This window comes from Pollicipes pollicipes, unplaced genomic scaffold (genome assembly GCF_011947565.3).
Source record: "Pollicipes pollicipes isolate AB1234 unplaced genomic scaffold, Ppol_2.1 Scaffold_7231;HRSCAF=8579_pilon_pilon_pilon, whole genome shotgun sequence".
Classification (NCBI taxonomy): Eukaryota; Metazoa; Arthropoda; class Thecostraca; order Pollicipedomorpha; family Pollicipedidae; genus Pollicipes; species Pollicipes pollicipes.
The window spans coordinates 35,326,809-35,340,178 of record NW_023597034.1 but is presented as its reverse complement, the minus strand read 5'-3'; positions in this window follow the sequence as shown (position 1 = coordinate 35,340,178).

Here is a 13,370-nt window from a genome sequence, read left to right as displayed (position 1 = left end):
TACATCCGTTGCGGTATTTTTATAACCAGGCTGCTCAAAGCTAAAACAGATGAAGCACCACTACAGACTACGGCACCTAAAAATTCACCAGTAAATGCACGTTGTCCGACAGCAGCATGCGCAAATGAAGCTGCTCGAGTTTAAACACCGCCACCTTCGTAGAAGATTATGGTCCCGATTTTATAGAGCAGGTTTATGAATAACTTAAGGCCAAACTGCGGTCATCACGAACTGAAGCATCATGCCAACAACTTCAAAAGACAACGGTGTATAACACTCGAGGGTGAGCTAGAAAGGGTGATTAGTTCTGCAATACATGCAGGAACCTTGAGTGCCGTCTATTGAGACAGCTGGTATTGCAAATCTGCCTGAGCGGCCATTGTTACGCAGGATGCTTCACTTGTCCATGGATAAATTTGCACGCCTTCTAGTTTATTGGCGAAACGATGCATCTTTCCATGGTTAAATGTGTCTTTTCGTGGTTAAGAGCGATACTGTATCTTAAGTGAGAAATCTCTGTGTGAGCACTAACACTCCGGTCATACTGCGTTCCAAGTCATGTCAGATGCTTTCACATAGCCTCAGCCCCAGACCCAGCGTCATGATCCTTAGCGTGAAAGCCTCGCAGGGTGTAGTAAATGCAAATATACACCGCAGTCAAATCTGAGAGCTTTTGTCCCTACCACATCATGATGTCTAACGGCGCAGCTCATCACCGCTTGCGTGCCACTGGTCAGCAACTGGTTGGCACGTCTTGCCGGTATGTGGTGCAACTGTGCCTCAACTGAGTAGATCCTACAGTATACCGATGATGCTGAGGGAGGTGATTAATTCAATTTTTAGTCGTCAATGACAGGTCATATTTGATATAACATTATCGCCAGCTTTCAAGGCTGGGTTTTCCGATGCCCTCACGTCTGTGCTCAAAATGTTTTGGGCATAAGCAATGGGCAGAAGTTAGATACGTACAAGTTGCGGTCTCCAACTAGCAGCGGTTTTGCTTCCAAAAAATGCATTCGCTAATACGGGTGGCTTAAGCTTACTTACTGTTCTACTCATTAGTCAACACCATAACAAGAATATCTCCTTCTCCAACACTTTCCGCCGCTGCACCCAGTTCTGATAGCGGTAGAGGTTCCTCCTTAGGATATGCTTCCCCCGCTGAAAAATGATGACTGTGAGAGCTGTTTCTGGGCAAGAAGCGACGTCCATGGAGCGCGTTGTTCAGCTTGTGCAACCAGCCTGAAAGTTGACGGGGCTAGGCGTTGTGTGGGTGGTGTGAGTGGGTGGTGCGAGATGGTTTCGATATTCACATCGGGCAAGAAGTCCATCGCGACACGTGCGCTGTGGGGTGAAGCGTTGTCTTGGGGAGGCAAGAAGTTACTGGTGGTACGCGACTGAGCGACTTCTGCTGGATCGCAGGCCGCACTTCTTCCGGATCAAATCCTTGCAGTACTGATTGGTGACGTATGATCCCTTCAGAACTTGATGGGCCTGGGTGACGCCCGTCTGATCTCAGAAAAATGTCTAGACATTTTCTCCGCAGACTCGTGTTCTAGGAACCCCTGGTGGCGGCGAGCCATATTGCATTGCTTCGAGTGCCCTTTCGGCTCCGGATTGCACAGAGGGATCCACAGTTCGTCCATTGTGATGGCAATGCTAAAAATTGCGCGGTCGAGGACAGTTTACATCTGAGAAATGGCCGGCACGCATCAGCTCGCGACAGATCTTTCGCGTCTTCATGCTGACGCGGTGTTTGTTCTGCACTGGCCTTCGTCATCACAGGGCCGTCGGTGATAATGCGACGATCATGGGAGAGAAAAAGGTGATCCGCCATTTCATCACCAGTGGTTCTACGGTCTCCTTTTCACGAGGTTGTTCACTTGGTCAGCTTTCTCTGCGGTCACTGATGATAACCTTTAAGCCTTTCTTATCTTTGAGATACATGCTAATAGGGTTTAAAACACATGAATGTAAAATCTGGTCACCAAGGTGGATGTTTGAAAAAGCTGACGTTGGATGACCTTAGCTTTCAACAGCCACCAGAACGATACAGGCACTTCAGAGTCACGTTTTAATATATGTATTTTTATGTATCTATACATGTATATACATAGATACATATATACATACACACGCACATATATGTATATATACACATGTATGCATATATAAACATACTATGTATATATATATATATATATATATATATATATATATATATATATATATATATATATATATATGTACATATACAATACCTGGCTTTACAGAAACTAGGCCCTGGTTGCAAGATCGGCTGGCCGCTTGGCTACCGGCGTCGCACAATTGATAATAGGCCTCTTAAACACTGAAAAACCTCAGATCGGCAAACTTAAAAAAGCTGGAAAGCGGCCGTTTTCCATATGCCATCCATCCGATCTCTTGCGATACTCTCGTCGTGTCAATCACCCAGGGATGAAAAAAATCGTTTTCTGTTCTGTTTAGACGGTTCCAAACTTCACCGAAAAAATCTCACCGACGAAATCTGGAGCCGTCTAAAATGTCACCCGGGGTCAATTCTTTCAGAAACCGTTGCAATGCAGCGCTAAATGCGATAAATCACAAAAGAAAAGGAAATAAATGCACTTCGGCACAACCATCAAACATTTTCGTTTCAGGAGTACATTTAAAATAAAGTATCATTTGCTGGCTGTCAAACACTGAATAAGCGCTCAGACTAAACTAATATAACTACCAGATGAAAACGTTCATAGCATAACCAGCCTAAAGGGCGGATAGCTCCCTATACAGTTCTTTTTTGGGGGGGGGGGGCGGGATCGTGCCTCCTAACCATGGATACAGTCTTATATTTTAGTTATCATTTTCATTCACTTCTTTTCATTTGCTATAGTTTTAGGAGTTCAGTCTCCCGAAAATAATGTTGAGAAACTACATCCCTGTTTCCAACTATGAAAAAATTGTGCAGTGTGGCAAATCTCGGTTGAAAACTGTCTTAAGCGCATTTCGGAAGCAGACTCAGCCATTTTTCCTCTTGCACTTCTCTCCTCCCCCTTTCCTCCCTCATCCTCGCGTATGTTGCAAAACTGCGTCCCTGCAGGTCTACATTTACCGATGAAATAGTTCTATAAGCACTTAAAACAATATCACTTTGGCTTTTGTGATGTCGTCGTACAATCAGCTGGAAACGTTTGCGACCTTCACTATCTTCTCATAATAATTGCCGGTGCAGGACTCGCACTTCCTAACATGATCCCGATTATTTAGCGCAAACCCCATGCACTATTGGTATTAGCAGATGTAAAATACATTTTTTAACATCTCTAGCTCTCTCATTTAGCTTTGTTTAAAATATAATGACGACCAAAAGGGTTATATCTCACGCCTGTCCACCGATCACTACAATAAGTCAGAGGTGTGGCGGGCAATGTGAGAGGCCTATGTTCTTGTCCAATTTACGATTATAGAAGCATAGATAAGTAATTCCAACGAGAAAAGCACATCGTTCGGGTGCAGGAAGACAATTGTCGAATGCCAATTCAAGTAGACACCAGTCCTGCAGAAGGCAGGCAAGGTGGAGCACCGAACGCTGCTATTAAATTGGCTTCCTTTAAACACAAGATGCACCACTCCTTTCTCCTTAGCCCACTTCCTGGTGCTGATAACTCACAGCAATCAAGTTCGACCACCTGCCGGTACTAACGATTGCTTTGCCAGCAACAACGACAGCGTCATCAATCTCACAAAACGTACATAGCCAAATGAAAAGCTCCGCTGGAAACCCTGTACCAGCATTTAGACCATATCACTAAACTGAAAAACAGTTCCGAACTAGAAACGTGCCGACCGCTAGCACTTCCGGCGCAATCTACAACACTGCTTGCGGCACCATTTACTAAGATTAGTCCGGGTACCGCCGCACCGCACCGGGTACCTGCACGATCGTGCATACATCAGACCCCTGGCGCCGCGGACGCCAGGCCAGCGGCAGCATCACGATGCTCAGCTGCAGATCTCGGAGGTGTTGTGCTGTTCTTGCTCGGTGACAGCCGGTCTCATCGCAGATCTCCACAACCCGCCTCAGCGTTGACGAATCTTGTTCTTGATCCTGTCTTCGATGCTCATTGAAGCTTTTAGCCAGATATTCTGTAGCACCGTCATCTCCCTTCTCCGAGCCGTTGCTCCTAGGCGCTAGTGCTTTTTTGGTTGATAGATTTCAGCTCGATCTCCACTCTCTGCAACGCTATTTTCTCTTGCTCTCAGCTCAGCGCTATCTTGTCTTGACCTCGCCCGAGTGCTATCTTCTCTTGCTCTCAGCTCCCTCTTCCACGATGTTTCTGGCTCCTCAGCCTCTTTTAACATGGAACTGTCCTTGTCAACTTATCTTGCTCTGGTTCCCTTTTTTGATCATCTTCCAGTCGCGGTTTCTTCCGAATGTGATCCAAGTGGTGCGTAAACCGCCGACCGTCAGTAAGTCTAACCCGGCGCGGTTGACCTCTGGCGTTAGTTATGACAGCAGACAACCACTTTGGAACTTGACAATTGATCTCTGACACGTAGAGCTCAAGACCGATCTTAAAACTTCTTGCTATGAACATCTGCTGCAGAGATTGTTGATCCTGTTGTGCCCCAACTGCACCTCGGATATCAGGTGTGAGCAAATCAAGGGGCGTCCTTATCTTTCCGCCCATCAGAAGTTCATCTGGTGTCTGCTTTGTTGGCGTATGCGGTGTTGTTCTGCACTTGAAGAGAACGCACGTCAGTCGGACTTCCAGCGAATCGTGACAGTACTTCCCAAGCTCTTCTTTTACTACTTACATAGCCGATTCTGCTTCACCATTGGAAAAGGGATGGTAATCCGGACTTCCTAGATGGCGAACCCCGTTCGCTTTCAGGAACGCTGCAAAGCTTCACTTATAAAAGCTGCACCACCGTCAGTCACCAATGCGGAGGCAGACCATGCGTCGCGAAGGTAACTCGCGGCTTGTCGATGGCCGTTGAAGAGCGTGACGCAACGTGAGCGTCGATCCATTTGCTCTTGCTGTCGACCACGATCAGGATGCACTTTTCACCGACAGGTCCAGCATATCGATGTACACCCGTTCCCATGGACGATCTTCGAGCCGCCAGGGACGTGTGGCCGCTGGTGGTACTGGTCCTCGGTTTTCTTGAATCGTTGACAGCCATGCACGAGCTCTTCAATATCTCTGTCCATGCCTGGCCACCACATTGTAGAACGGGCTCTTGCTTTCATCGCACAGATACCAGGATGCCCATCATGAAAAGCATTTAGCAACTTCTCTCCCAGCTTCATGGGGACCGCTACACGATTTTCCCGCAGCAGACAGCCTCCTTCCAGACTCAGTTCCACCTTCCCGCTTTTGAAGGGGTTGAGCTCTTCGTCAACAGCATCTGCCCAGCCTTGTGCCACATAGTTCACTATCGTGTAGAGAACTGGATTTTTTGCTGTCGATTTTGAAATCAACTCTGACTTCAGTAAAGTGTGATCAAGAATTTCCAGCAACATTACGGTCTCCCCCGGTACTGGTAAGAACGCTTTTTTCCACCAGCGGCAGAGGGTTTCTCAGCGCGTACTGCTGGGCTGAAAGAGTGACTCACCAGCGTAGCATCCTGCGTGATGTCATCACAGGCAATTACCTGTTCGGACTGAGCAGCGCCAACAGAGGGCGGTGGTCCGTCTTGATCGTGACTCCGGCACGACCCAGCAGGAAGCTGTGCCGCTTCTTCACCACGAAGAGGATCGCCAACCCTTTTCTATCAACCTGGCTTCAGTTTCGCTCACTGGAGGACAGCGAGCGGGATGCGAAGGCCACTGGACGCTCTTGACCATCTTGATCCACGATCGACAGGACGGCACCGACGCCAACAGGACTGGCGTCTGCTGATACGATCACCGGTGGCGTCGTGTTGTAGTGTGCCAAACATGGTGCAGAGCACAGCAAGTCCTTTGTCTTCTGGAAAGCATCTTTCTGTTCTTTTTTCCACATCCGGGGTTGGTCCTTCTTCGGCAGCCCGTAGAGGGGCTCTGCCACTGTCGCTAGGTTCTTCATGAACTTGTTATAGTACATGATCAAACCAAGGTAGCTTCTCAGCTGCTTTGCGTTGCCTGGCGGTGGTGCTTCTTGCACTGCTTGCAGCTTCTTTTCAGTAGCATGGATTCCTCGCTGATCCATTCGATGTCCAAGATAGGTCACACTGTCTTGGAACCAGGAACACTTCTTGGCATTAAGCGTCAGTCCCGCATTGCTCATGCGTCTCAGAACTTCCTCCAGGATCTGAAGATGTTCTGTTTGTGTCTTCCCTGTCACACAGACATCATCCAAAAATTCCGCAGTGTGCGGTACCCCGGCCAGGAGGTTCTCCATGCGCATGTGGCAGATTGCTAGACCTGGTAAGACCCCCATATTGAACTTTTCTGGCAGCAAACAAGCCCTTATGGGTGTTCATCATCACCATGTACTCCTGCTGTCTTCATGTACTGGTATTTGAAGATAGGCCTCCCGCAAATCCAGCCTGGTGAACCCTTCTACTCCTGCCAGCTGTGTCAGAAGTTCTTCAGTCCGAGGCAGTGGACACTGCTCGAGTTGGCTAGCCTGGTTGACGGTTAGGCCATAGCTACTACATAGCCTTACATATATCTTGTCTGGCTTGAGGATTGTCACCAATGGAGCTGCCCACTCAGGGTGTAACTGGCTCCAGGTATCCCTATGTACTTGTTTTTTAATTTCTTCCTCAAACAGTGGTTTCATTGCGAGTAGCACTGGTCTGGCTTTGTAGACCTTTGGCTTGACACTCACATCAATATTCAGATGTGCTTCAAATACACAACTGCTTGGCTGGTCTGAAAACAGATCTGAGGGCTTCAGCAGCAGCTCTTGTAGCTCTGGGGAAACATCTTCCGAAGCCGGGGCGGATGTGATGGTATTCACCAGCTTAGACAAATCCAGCTTTAAAGATGACATCCAGTCTCTTCCCAGTAGGGGTGGACCATCACCTTCTACCAGTAGTAGTTCCAGCCTCTGCTCCTTGTCTTGAATTCAACATTGATATTGTCCCTTCCCTTCACTTGCAGCTGCTTGCCACAGTAAGACCTTAGGATCACTGATGATGGTTCTATCTTACTTGACTGAGTCAGCTCACAAAAACTAGCGTGAGACATGATAGATCTCGCTGCCCAGTATCCACTTCCATCTTCAGTTCTTGACCATTCAGCTTTGCCCTGACTTGATGGGAAGAATCTTTCCCTTTCCAGCCATGCAGAGCATGCCATAAACCTCTCCATTTTTTTCTATTTTGTTGAACTTGTTTTCCTCTCTCTTGCAGTTTCCACTGGGCTGTGGCCTTGCAGACTTCGTGCTGTGGCAAATCGCCTTTGTATGATCTTGTGCGCCACATTCATAGCATTCCTTCCCCTTGAAGTAAACTGGTCTGGCTTGTGATTTTCTTTATCACATCTCTAGCATTTTTCTTTGTGATACTCCGTCTTTTTCTGAGCATTGCACCATTGACATTGGGCATTTTGAGGAAGCTCCATCCGATGGGTGGTCCCTTGTGAACAGTTTCCCTCCGGAGTCAAACTTTCAGCTTCATTGTGTGTCTTTTCACGCAACAGGGCCACACTGACTGCCTTCTCAAGAGTTAGGTCAGCCACGCCCAATGATTTTTCTTGTAGTCAAGGATAACTACAGCCAGGCACTAACCTGTTTCTTTGTATCTTTATGTCTTTATCTGTGAACGAACACTTTCTCACTTGGGTCCGAAGACGTGCAATGAACACATCCATCTTCTCACCCGGTTCACAACGCAGCATTTGGAACTATACTTCTTTAAAAACTTGGTTAGATTTTGGACAGAAATGTGTCTTCAACCTATCCACAGCCACTTTGGAAACATCCAGGTCTTCCTCTGCCACAACGTCATTTTAGAAGAGTTTCAAAAATCTCCCACAATTCTTATCCCAGTAAATGCAAGAACAATCCCTTCTTCCTTGCTGCATCGCTTGCTCTGATAGCCAGGCAATAGTATTCTAGCCTTTTTATCCATGATTCAGAGTCATCACCATTGTTAAAACTGTCTCATGCTTGGCAGATTGGTGCAGCCATTTCTGAGTCCTTCGTCACAGCTGTTCACTCTGCGTCTGCCCTTGACTTGCACGAAGGGTGTTGCGCATTCCATACTATATATTTGCTTAGCTAAAGGCAAATTGATACTAGGATCTGATTCCAAAAATTAATTATCCTAAACCATGCTTTCTAGTTCCAGCACCCTCGCCATATTCGTCGAGACGAACGCGTGTGAATATCTATATGTGATGCGTTTTTGTAGCACCAAATTGTATATGTAAATAAATTAATATCAGATGCAATGTTAACATCAAGTTCATTAATAGGCAATTATTGCTCATATATCTCCGTACTGCAGCACCTATATGGAGTGAAATGTGAAAATCATGTTATGTGAGGGGTTATGTGCCAATAATTTCTCTGTTGCTGTGCTTTGATCTTCCTAGGTTTTGGTAGGCATGCAGATCTACAATGCTGGATGGGTTGGATAAAAATGTTGCGCGGAGAATAACACCCCCAGCACCCTTAAAATATTCCCATTAGACTATTTGGGAGCTGAGATATGGGCCTCGACTTTTGACTTGCAGAAATTGCACCAACCTGCCAGAAAATCGGCCCATTTTACAAGAAAATTCTGCTATCTTGAACTGAAATGGCGCAAGCTGTGTTCAGTCCACCGGGGTTCACCACTCACTACCCCCTTAAGGGCAGGCCAATCCTGCATCCAACCCGACAACGCTCCCCCAAGGCTACAGGATGTGCATTCCAACTTCTGTGTGCGTCCCAGGGTGCTACGAGCCGTCTGGCGCGCCGAATCTCATTTCCATCCAATGTTGTTGTTGTTACTCCATGTTGCACTCTTTTACACAGACTGTTTCTAAGCACTTTCGACCAGAGTTCTTTGGGATAAATCACTGGTGAATGGGTAGCTCCATCTGTCTGTCGAGGACAGGCTGGAAACGCATTTCAGCAATAATTGCGTGGCTCTGGTGCAAACCAACGTCTTTTTTCAGCTGAAAATGTTTTATTTAATGTGAGAAGTTGAAAAGAATTGGTTTATGGAAAAATTTGTCTTTAAACCAGCCTGCAAAGAACAGCTTTTTACACCGCCATAGCGTTGGTGCCATATGACTTAGTTTTACGATGACGTCACAGCATCGCTACCCAGAATGCAGTAATGCGGGGGGCCTTGCGTCAACTCACATAGTTAAACACCGGTCCTACAGAAGGCAGGCACGGCAAAGCGCCGAACGCTGCTATTAAATTGGCTACCTTAAAAAACAAGATGCAACAGCCTACACTAGCGATGCTTGACCTCTTATCTCAAAATCGTTGTTTCTCTCAGCAGCAGGAAGACCCGGAGGAATCCTTAGCATTTTGTGTACCACCGACCTCCGTTTACCTCTGAAGCTGCAGCTCAGTCATTCACAAAAGCGATCCTAGATAGCAAGGCTTTTTAACGTTATGACCTTTAAAAAGAACAGAAAACTGACAATGCGATACGCTCTTCCAGCCAGTCAGCTTCTCACGAAGCCAACGCAACCAACAGCAGCCAACAGCTTTGCGCTGGACCCGATGCATTACTGTGTGGCGAGCAATCGGGACCATCTGTCTCAAATGGCACGACGCTTTAAACGCTGCGTAGCAGCCTGATCACGTTTGTTGCAAGATGCTGCGGCCAGCCACGATCCACGCGACCAGTAGTAAGCTTAGTTATTTGGTATCTTATGCTGTTTAGCATGTAAAGTGAATCTTGGCTGAAAAATCTGTGACTCTGTCACCTGCAAAAATTATCCTGCTTTAAGCTACCATGTTTGGTAGCATCTTATGGCTCAACTTGTTCATGCAGCGAAACGTCAACGTACCGACATGTGCTCTACACATGTTCACGCTGCACACGTTAGCGGATACAGACCAAGACTGAACTTTGAGCTTCGTACAGCTGGGATTATCTGTTTTAATATGGTCTGGTCTGTTGGATTCTTTTCATTTTCGCAATTTTGTCACCAACTGGTTCGCAAAAGTGCCAGTTTTTATCACCGATGTATTCGGTAAATCTGGAGATTTTTCACCCTTGCAATCACCATTTCTGTTGTCTGGGTCCACTCCTGTCATTCATATGCGGTTTGCAGAAACAGCCAAATATCACCTGAACGCATCGCTTCAAAACAGTTTAGAGTTCGTGCTTCGAACCATGCGATCTATGTCGCATCAACTACGGAGTAAGAAAATCCAGATGATTTTTGGCGACTCCGTAAAAAGCTCATCTCTGAAACGTTGTTCAGTGCATGCTTAACAAGCATGGCTAGGAACTTCGAAAACTCTAAGGCTATATCTCAACCAGCTCAAAACCTGCAGCCCGAAAACCTTAGAGGTATCCACTTTCCTTACAGCCATCGTGCAGGAATACGGCTACAATTTTGCCAAACTTGATGTGGTCGGTAGAGTTCATCAGATCCCGCACCGTCGCATGTGCAATCTCCTCGAGCAGAACTTCAAGACTTCAAGCTTTATAGCGCGTTTGAGAGTTCTGCAGCCCATTGCCACGGCACGGGCAGTTCGTACCGCGAATTCTCGTCAAGTTAGACTCTAGCCTGACCCAGGTCGCCTCGGGTAATGGTACGAATTTGACCGTAAAAGGTTTGGGGCAGGGGGTCAGCTCAGGTCAGCCATCTTGCTGACGATATCGCCCCGCATTTTGGCAGCGTCGCAACGTTTTGATAGTGCACCAAGCCCCAAACTACAACGGCCACGCCTTCTAAACGCCAGTTTACACATGTGATTTTTCCGGCGATCTTGCCGTCTCGGCAAAACTGAAAAAAAATATTTCGAGCAACATCCGCATTCGCCTCCAAATCGCCATCTCAGCACCAGCCGCCATCCCTTTTCCTCCTCTTCCCAGCCGCGAAGTGCTGCGACAAGTCATTGCTATGGCAACCGGCCGTCAGCTGCTGATGTGTGACGTAGCCAGTTAAACGTATGACGTCAGCAATCGCGGCGGCTGTCGTCGGCGTGACGCGAAAGCCACCGCGCCGACGCGAAAAGTCACCTGTGTAGACTGAGGTTTAACCTGGGCGTGAGCGGCACAGATGCGACGGGAAACGCATTCTGCACATATTTCTTATAATTGCTTGAACATGCCCTGATAGCTCAGCGTCGCTTTTTTGTTAGACTGAACGATAGCGCAAAACGGGCACCCGGCTCTTTATCAGCCACACCAGCCGCCCTATTCTGCACGCACGTTTGGCTGCTTTCAGCTAAAAATTACGTATAGGGCATGCGTATAACGTATGTTGTAGTGTGACAGCTAGCCGTGTGCATCCGCTGACTCGACTCATGACATGAGCTTACCTAGCACCATGATGATCATACGGACCCGGTTCGCATCTCACCCTGGCAGGAACGGCCACCGCGGAGAATTGCACCCCCTGTCTCTGGTTTCCCAGACGCGCGGTCCGGCCACTACACGAACGGTACCCCGATCTTCTTCCGGGTGCGCGCCTGGTCTGCACGCCTTCCGCTTACACGCATCAAACCTGACACAGAACTCACAGGACGTGTATTTCACATGGTAAATCAGACATGTGTCTGAATGCGCGGTTGGACTTTATCCGTCGCTGTCCAGTTTCGATTGAATATCACTTTTATGTGGACGTATCATGCTCGGTATCATGCTCAGTTGCTGCGTCCGGCTGCCTGCGGCCGCGTTTCGGTCTCGTCTTTTCGTCCTTTGCAAGCAGCGTTTATGTTTGTAGGACACTGCCCGGTCCACGATTTTTCGGCATCGCTTGGTGTCCGTTTTAATCCGAAGTGTAGACAGCTAGACGTCAACCACGCAGATTAGCGGTGACGTTGGCGGCGAGGGACGGGTGTGCCTGAGTGTCGTATGTCAAATTTACATCAAAAAATGTTGTCGTGCATATGTGGTATTAGATGTTTACAGCACAAGTAAGGCGGAGTTGAACATTTTTCATTGTACGTTTTGTGGCATGGAATTGTTGCGTGTAAAGTTTCGTCACGGACGAGAGTGTGAAGGAGCAGCCATCGCGTTACAGGCAATGCCACAAACAATTTTTTTTCGTTAGAAGCTCTATTCCGTAAATGTAAGTTTGCGCATAAAGTTCCCGTTGAAAATTTCGTCGCCATGACGTTTATGCGTTGCAGCTTCTTGCAGGAATGTTGTGTACAACTTTTACGTTGCTCGTTTTGTAGTGTACAAAAATAACACGTAGATGTTTTGCGCTATAGGTTTTGGCACGCATAAGTTGGTGAAATAGAACCTGCTACATTGCAGGTAGTGTCACGTATGAAACGTTGCGTTAGAAAATGTCACGAAGTAGGTTATCAACTGCAAGATTCAGCGTTGTAAGTAATGTCGCTTCGAAGTAGTTGCATGGAATGTTTTGTCGCGTTAAGTTGTGCTGCGTATAAGCATATGGGTTAGGCGTCGTGCGGTGGAAGCTTATTAGCATTAATTGCGTGAGAAATTCTGTCGTGGAGCCATTGAGAGCGGCTCGCCAGAGCAGTACTCCACCCTAATTGGAAGAAGCGTGGAGAACGCGCCCGGTGTGCTTTATGTTCAAAGCATCATTAAATATTTCCAGGCTGCCCTTTGATGGTGAGCGCGTAGTAAACATTTTGCGTCTTCTTTTCCTGCTTCTCTCAGGACTAGCCTATTTTCTTAGACGCTCTGACGTGGAGATCGCGCTCGATGCATCCGAACTAACAGGTCGTTGGGTGTGGCCTGACGCGGCGGACTCGCCGCCTGGTCCGTCCCCACCGTACCGGGGGATGGACCCGCCGCGGTGGGGCCCGCCTGCTGGTCCGTCTCCTCCGTGTCGGGGGAAGGGCCCGCCGCGGTAGGGCCCGCCTGCTGGTCCGTCCCCATCGTACCGGGGGAGGGCTCAACGCGACTGACCCCTCCGCCTGGTCCGTCCCCACCGTGCCGGGGGAGGACCCGCCGCGGCTGGCCCCGCCGGTTGGTCGGTTTCCAGCATATCGGGGGGGGGGGGGACCCGGCGTGGTGGAACCCGCCGCCTGGTCCGCCCCCACCGTATCGGGGAAAGGCCCGACGAGCACGCCTCGTGCCACCCCGAGCAGATCCCCCGGATCCGCACCGGAGGCGGGCGGCACGTTTAGGGTCAGGGAACGCCTGGTCGGGGAGTGGGAGTTCGACCGCCTGAAGTTGTACCTCCCAGTCCTCGGCTGCGGTCTTCAGCGCCGGGATGTCCTTGTGAGAGGGGAAGGGGGTGTTCTGGGGTGGGGCACGTGCGTCGTGCTGCTGCC